This window comes from Chlorocebus sabaeus, chromosome 14 (assembly GCF_047675955.1).
Source record: "Chlorocebus sabaeus isolate Y175 chromosome 14, mChlSab1.0.hap1, whole genome shotgun sequence".
NCBI classification, from domain to species: Eukaryota; Metazoa; Chordata; class Mammalia; order Primates; family Cercopithecidae; genus Chlorocebus; species Chlorocebus sabaeus.
In genome coordinates, this window is record NC_132917.1 from 1,726,716 (window position 1) to 1,734,138 (window position 7,423).

Consider the following 7,423-nt stretch of genomic DNA (forward strand, 5'->3'; position numbering starts at 1 on the left):
AATCAAGAAATAACCATAAGAACAGCCACTCTTTTATTCCTGTGCAGTAACCACCCATTTATTTATTTAATTTCTTAATTAACCTGGTTTCACTCTATCCTCTCCATTTATTTATTTATTTATTTATTTATTTATTTATTTATTTATTTTGAGGCAGAGTCTCACCCTGTCACCAGGCTGGAGTGCCATGGCATGAACACGGCTCACTGCAACCTCCACCTCCCGGGTTCCAGCGATTCTCCTGCCTCAGCCTCCCGAGTAGCTGGGACTACAGATGTGCACCACCATACCCAGCTAATCTTTGTATTTTTAGTAGAGATGGGATTTTACCATGTTGGCCAGGCTGGTCCGAAACCTCAAGCAATCCTCCCACCTCAGCCTCCCAAAGTGCTGGGATTACAGGCGTGAGCCACTGTGCCCAGCCTGTCCTCTCACTCTTGAATTCCTTCCTGTGCGACGCTAAGAACCCATGTGACCTGGCCTGAGCCCCGATTTGGGGGCTCACCTGTGATAAAGTAAGCCGGTGAACAGCAGGGAATCTCTGTGTCTGTAGCTTCCTGCATGTAATTATTTCAAAATTAAAAGTTTAAAACTATAAAAATTATAAAGGAAATTAATAAAAATCATTGTCTCAATCTTCACAACAATCATGAACCTTGGAAATGAATTATTGTTTTGTTTATGCAGAAGAAGAAGGTGAGACACAGATGGGCTGAGTAAGCAGGGGAGTGAAATGGAACCAGGATCTCCAGCCCAGGTCACGCCGCCTCCCTGGGATGCCGGCTTGCTCTAAGCATTTCCATCTGTAAAGTGAAGTGTCTCCCATGTGAGGGCCGCCGAGGACCCAGCATCCCAGGTTCTCTGTGCAGTGTTCATTGCCTGTCCTCCAGATCTTCCCAATTCCCACCTCCCCAGCCGGCCTCCCCACTCCTGCGGAGGTGCCTGTCAGGGCCCAGGACTCACTGTTGCCTCAAATGCCCAGCACTTAGCCCTCCTCGTGCAAGACTCAGCTCTAACCTCAGCTCCTTTGAAGGCTCCCACGTGCTGGTTCACCTGCGGGAAAAGCTGGTCTTCCTCCGTGCCCAGCGTGATGTCTCCGTCCCTTCCTCACCATCACGGCACTGAGTGCCTTACCTGCTCACCCACAGGGCTGTCTCCCCACCTCGACTGTTTGATCTGGTGACTTCATCAGCGTGGGTGCTGGTAACCAGGAGGTAATGTGCTGACGGTGAACTGACGGGTCAGTAAATGGCTGGACGGGCTCCTGCCATCCTGGCTGCTGGGGGCGTCCTCTGTGGACTGTGGGCCCTGCTGGAGCAGGCATCTGATGCACCCCATGGCCCCCACCCAGTGCATTCCCTGGAACACAGGCTCTGAAATGTGCAACGCGTGGATTCACGAGGTAGCGGCCAGGAGTGCTTGTGGGGCTCGCTGCCCTGGGGCAGAGGCAGGAAGGGCTGACAGAGGCTCTGGGCCCAGCTCTGCCATGTGCTCCTTGGCAGGCGTTTCTGTTCTTTGTGTCTTGGTCTTCCTGTCTGTTCAGTGGAGCCCACCACAGGACCTGTGGGCCCCAGAACTACCTAGAGAGAGCACCTCACGTAGGCGCAGGCACATGGGGCGTGCCCACTCCCACGGCCACCTTCCAGCGAAGCCCACGCTGCCTGTGTGCCCGCATTCCTTTGCACAATGGTCTTTCTCTTGTGCGCCCCACATTTCAGGTCCCCAGCCTCCAGGTCACCCTCCTTATTATATCCGAATGAAAGGCTCCACCTCTTCAGCACTCCCCGTCCCCAGACACTTCCAGGAGTGGGGGGACCCAGGAGTCGGATGCACCCCCAGCACCAGTTACCTCTGGGTCCTTCTTTCCTGTCCGCACAGTGCCCACATCCTTCAGACCCCCACTGAACAAGGGGTCCTGTGTTTACTGAGGATATGAGGGTGACGGGGACCACAGTTAGCATGGAGCTGCCATTATCTCAAAATCACAGGAAATTGTCTCCTTGTAAATACTCTAAGTTTTCCCCACTGCAGGGAACATCTCACCCACCCTGTCCTGGCACACAGACTGTCTTCTCTAGGGTCCTCCAGTGCCTCCATTCAGAACAGGTGTACCCAAGGCTCCTTCATCCTCTACCCTGGGCACCTAAAACTCTTGTCTCCACAGCCCTCCAGGCAAAAACAGGAAATGCATGCTTATTGGGTAGAGCTGTCTGGTTCTGCTCCTTCCCTGCTGCTATTCCGGAAGAGGGCCGGCCTCCTGTGCATAGATGATAGGTAAGCAGGTGTGGTTTCCGAAATGTAGTCTCACCTGCTCACATCTCTCCCACAGGCGATAGGGGTGCAGCAGCCTCCCCTAACACACTGGGCGGGTACCTCGCTGGGCAGGGTCTCCCTAGGGAAGTGCCTCATGCTCTTCTCCTCCTGGCCCCTTTCTCCTTCCTTTTCCAATAGAAAGGACCTGAAACCAATGGAGCTCAATGCTGGTGATGAGATCAGTGTGCGTCTGCCCTCTGGGTGCCAGAGGAGAATTCCGCCATGCTTGGCTGTGTGTGTGCTAAGCACAGAGACCAAAGCATACCATGTCTCCGCTAAAAGCAACTTCCTGAGAAATTCCAGCCGGAAAGAGCAGGAGTGACCGGAAGCTGCTAGATAAATGAAGGTCGACTTCATAGATGGCTCAGCTAAAAGCAACTTCCTGAGAAATTCCAGCCGGAAGAGCAGGAGTGACCGCAGGCTGCTGACCATAGGCTGTTAGATAAATGAGGGTCGACTTCGAAGTGGGGCAGGAAAGTTGCAGTGAGAGGGGAGAACAATGCTGGCCCTGGGTGCCCTGGGGCTCTGATAAATATTAGTTTCTGCAGAGTAAATGGATGATGATGGAGCTTTCCCACAGAGAGAAGAACTAAGGCTTTGGATGCTTGGAGCAGATATTTCCATTCTTATCAAGTTCGTTTTTTGTGGATTTAATTAGTACTTATTCAAACTCCGTTCACAATCTGTCGCACTGGTCCCTCAAAGCCTAACTGGTTTTCTACATAAAATGTCACGTAGTCTTACACCCACTGTGTGGCTACTGGAAGTCTGTCGCTGTGCTCAGCAGGGGCTAGTTGTGGAGGTGAAATATGGCTTCCTGGGGAGAACAGAGTTCTTACAAGTTACAACAGAGACTTGTAAACAGGAGATTGCCAGCCTGGGCTTGGGAAGCATCAGAGCCTGCTGAGGGCCTGTGAAGCCCTGGACAAGGCTCCACCTGCCACGTCTGATTCATCAAGAATGTGCATGGCTGGCAGGTGCCCAGGCACCATGGATGCTGCTAGTCCCAACGTCGCAAGCCCCCAAAACTGGGTTCAGTCCGGGAGGCCTTGTGGGTTCTTCGCTTGGAGAAGGAAGAAATTCAAGAGCAAACGGGCAGAGTTAAGTGAAAGCAGGTTTATTAAGAATGTGGGGGCCGGGCGCGGTGGCTCATGCCTGTAATCCCAGCACTTTGGGAGGCCGAGACGGGCGGATCACGAGGTCAGGAAATCGAGACCATCGTGGCTAACACGGTGAAACCCCGTCTCTACTAAAAATACAAAAAACTAGCCAAGCGACGTGGCAGGCGCCTGTAGTCCCAGCTACTCGGGAGGCTGAGGCAGGAGAATGGCGTAAACCTGGGAGGCGGAGCTTGCAGTGAGCTGAGATCCGGCCACTGCACTCCAGCCTGGGTGACAGAGCGAGACTCCGTCTCAAAAAAAAAAAAAAAAAAAAAAAGAATGTGGGCCGGTGTAATCCCAGCACTTTGGGAGGCCGAAGTGGGTAGATCACCTGAGGTCAGGAGTTCAAGGCCAGCCTGGCCAACATGGTGAAACTCCGTGTCTACTAAAAATATAAAAATTAGCTGGGCATGGCAGCAGGCACCTGTAATCCCAGCTACTGGGGAGGCTGAGGCAGGAGAATCGCTGGAACCTAGGAGGCAGAGGTTGCAGTGAGCCGAGATCCTGCCACTGCACTCCAGCCTGGGTGACAGAGCAAGACTCCATCTCAAAAAAACAAAAAACAAAAAACAAAACAAAAAAAATGAAAATAAAAAGATGCAAAAGCCCCCATCTCCTCAGGAATAAATTATTTTTATAAAATACAAACTCTGGCCAAGCACAGTAGCTCACGCCTGTAATCCCAGCACTTTAGGAGGCTGAGGCGGGCAAATCACCTGAGATCAGGAGTTTGAGGCCAGTCTGGCCAACATGGTGAAACCCCATCTCTACTAAAAATACAAAATTAGCTGGGCGTGGTGGCACGTGTCTGTAATCCCAGCTGCTTGGGAAGCTGAGGCAGGAGAATCTCTTGAACCTGGGAGGCGGAGGTTACAGTGAGCTGAGATCCTGCCACTGCACTCCAGCTGGGTAATAAGAGCGAAAATCTGTCTCAAAAAAACAAACAAAAACAAAAACAAACAAACAACCAAAAAACTCACGTTGGGGGAGCAGTCAGGGAACAGCATAGATGGTGGTGTGTCACTCTGCACAGGGCCCCGGGTGGAAGCGAACTTAAGCAGTGAACAATCACCCTTCCTCCACGTGGGCAAGGACTCGTCCTCTGCAGCCAAAAGCGTGTGATCTGATGCTCAGCATGTGTTTGGTTAAGGGGGTGAAAATCATAATTAGGTCCTGCCCCAAACGCCCCTGTAATCCTTTATAACAAGTTAATTGCTTTAGGAATGACAGTGGGTGCACAGGCCGATTCCACCCAGGCCAGAGTCACTGTTGACTTGGAGAAACCAGACTCAGCTCCCGGCGGATGTTTTCTAAGTTGTCAGGAGCTTCCGCACAAGATTACGGTAAATACGGCTCACATCACCTGGAAGCCAGAGAATGTCAGCTGTCGCATCAATACCCACTGGAACTTGAGCTGCAGACATGTTTCCCACTCCCCCCCCCCCAACTATAGAACGAATGTGTTTGTTTTATGAGAAAATTCCAGGACCCTCCTTTTTAAATTCAGTCCAACTTCAAAAGAGTGAGCCTCTCCACCCAGAGGAGCTGAGTGCATTTCTACCCCATTTTCAAAGGCTCCGTTCTAGCTGAGAGTCACGACCTGGAGGTTTTTGCCCCAGGACTGCCAGACGTGGCTCCAGGGCAGTGGGTGCAGGAACTGGACTACCCTTCCCTCTTCGTCTACCACCACCTCAGGGTTGGCCCCACAGTGCAGACCCCAGAAGCCTGGCAGGTGGGAGCCCTCCACGTCTGCAGCTTGCAGAGGTGCACGTGGCTTTCCTGGCTGTCTGCAGGGCTGTCGTATGGGGAGCTCTGTTGCTTGGCTGGAGAGGGAGAGAGTCTGGACTTATAACCAGCTCTGACAGTTACCAGCTGCCTGATGTTGAACAATCTGACCGCTCAGAACCTCAGAATCCTCATTTATGAAATGGGACTAATATCCCGCAGGACTGACATAGAGGCTGCAAACGATTGCACGTGTCTATGGGTCGGAAATATAAACAGTGAATGTTAGTACAAGCCTTCTGCCCTACCAGTCTTGACCTAAGGATTAAACTGTCCGTCTCAATAATGGGGCAAGGGATACAGGCTCTTCTTGGAAAAGGGAATTTAGACCTTATGTATTTAAAATGACTTCAACTTCACATTTCTAAACTTTTGACCTAGGAATCACATTACCAAAAGCATCTTGATTAACCAGTACAAGCTCCCATTAGGATTTTTAATGACATTGCATCCTTTGATCCAAAATAGTTTTCAGGCACACTCTGCTCAAATTTACATGCCGACCACACTTCACAGCACAAAGCAGTAACATCATGGGTAGGAGAAACAGAAGTCCTATTATTGCCACTTAATTTCCTTCCTGTTAGGGAGACATGAGACATCAATTAACACGTGTAAGATGAACATTGGGTTCCAAGATGGCCAAATAGGAACAGCTCCAGTCTACAGCTTCCAGCGTGAGCAACGCAGAAGATGGGTGATTTCTGAATTTCCAACTGAGGTACCAGGTTCATCTTACTGGGGCTTGTCGGACAGTGGGTGCAGCCCACAGAGCAGGGCAGGGCATCACTGCACCCAGGAAGCACAAGGGGTTGGGGAATTCCCTTTCCTAGAAAAGGAAGCCGTGACAGACGGTACCTGGAAAATCAGGACACTCCCACCCTAATACTGTGCTTTTCCAATGGTCTTAGCAAACGGCACACCAGGAGATTATATCCCGTGCCTGGCTCGAAGGGTCCCACACCCACGGAGCCTTGCTCACTGCTAGCATAGCAGTCTGAGATTGAACTGCAAGGTGGCAGCGAGGCTGGGGGAGGGGCATCCACCATTGCTGAGGCTTGAGTAGGTAAACAAAGTGGCTGGGAAGCTTGAACTGGGTTGAGCCCACTGCAGCTCAAGGAGGCCTGCTGGCCTCTGTAGACTCCACCTCTGGGGGCAGGCATAGCAGAACAAAAGGCAGCAGAAACTTCTGCAAACTTAAATGTCTCTATCTGACAGCTTTGAAGAGAGTAGTGGTTCTCCCAGCACAGAGTTCACGATCTGAGAACAGACAGACTGCTTCCTCGAGTGGCTCTCTGACCCCCGGGGTAGCCTAACCGGGAGATACCTCCCAGTAGGGGCCGACTGACACCTCATACTGCCAGGTGTCCCTCTGAGACGAAGCTTCCAAGGAAGGATCAAGCAGCAACATTTGTTGTTCTGCAATATTTACTATTCTGCAGCCTCCACTGGTGATACCCAGACAAACAGGGTCTGGAGTGGACCTCCAGCAAACTCCAACAGACCTGCAGCTGAGGGTCCTGACTGTTAGAAGGAAAATTAACGAACATAAAGGACATCCACACCAAAACCCCATCTGTATGTCACCATCATCAAAGACCAAAGGTAGATAAAATCACAAAGAAGGGGAGAAACCAGAGCAGAACAGCTGACAATTCTAAATGTAAGAGTGCCTCTTCTCCTCCAAAGGACCACAGCTCCTCTCCAGCAATGAACAAAGCTGGATGGAGAATGACTTTGACGAGTTGAGAGAAGAAGGCTTCAGACGATTGGTAATAACAAACTTCTCTGAGCTAAAGGAGGAAGTTTGAACCCATCACAAAGAAGCTAAAAACCTTGAAAAAAGATTAGACAAATGGCTAACTAGAATAAACAGAGTAGAGACCTTAAATGACCTGATGGAACTGAAAACCATGGCACAAGAACTACGTGATGCATGCACAAGCTTCAGCAGCCAATTCAATCAAGTGGAAGAAAGGGTATTGGTGATTGAAGATCAAATGAATAAAATGAAGTGAGAAGAGAAGTTTAGAGAAAAAAGAGTAAAAAGAAATGAACAAAGCCTCCAAGATATATGGGACTATGTGAAAAGACCAAATCTATGTCTGATGGGTGTACCTGAAAGTAATGGGGAGAATGGAATCAAGTTGGAAAACACTCTGCAG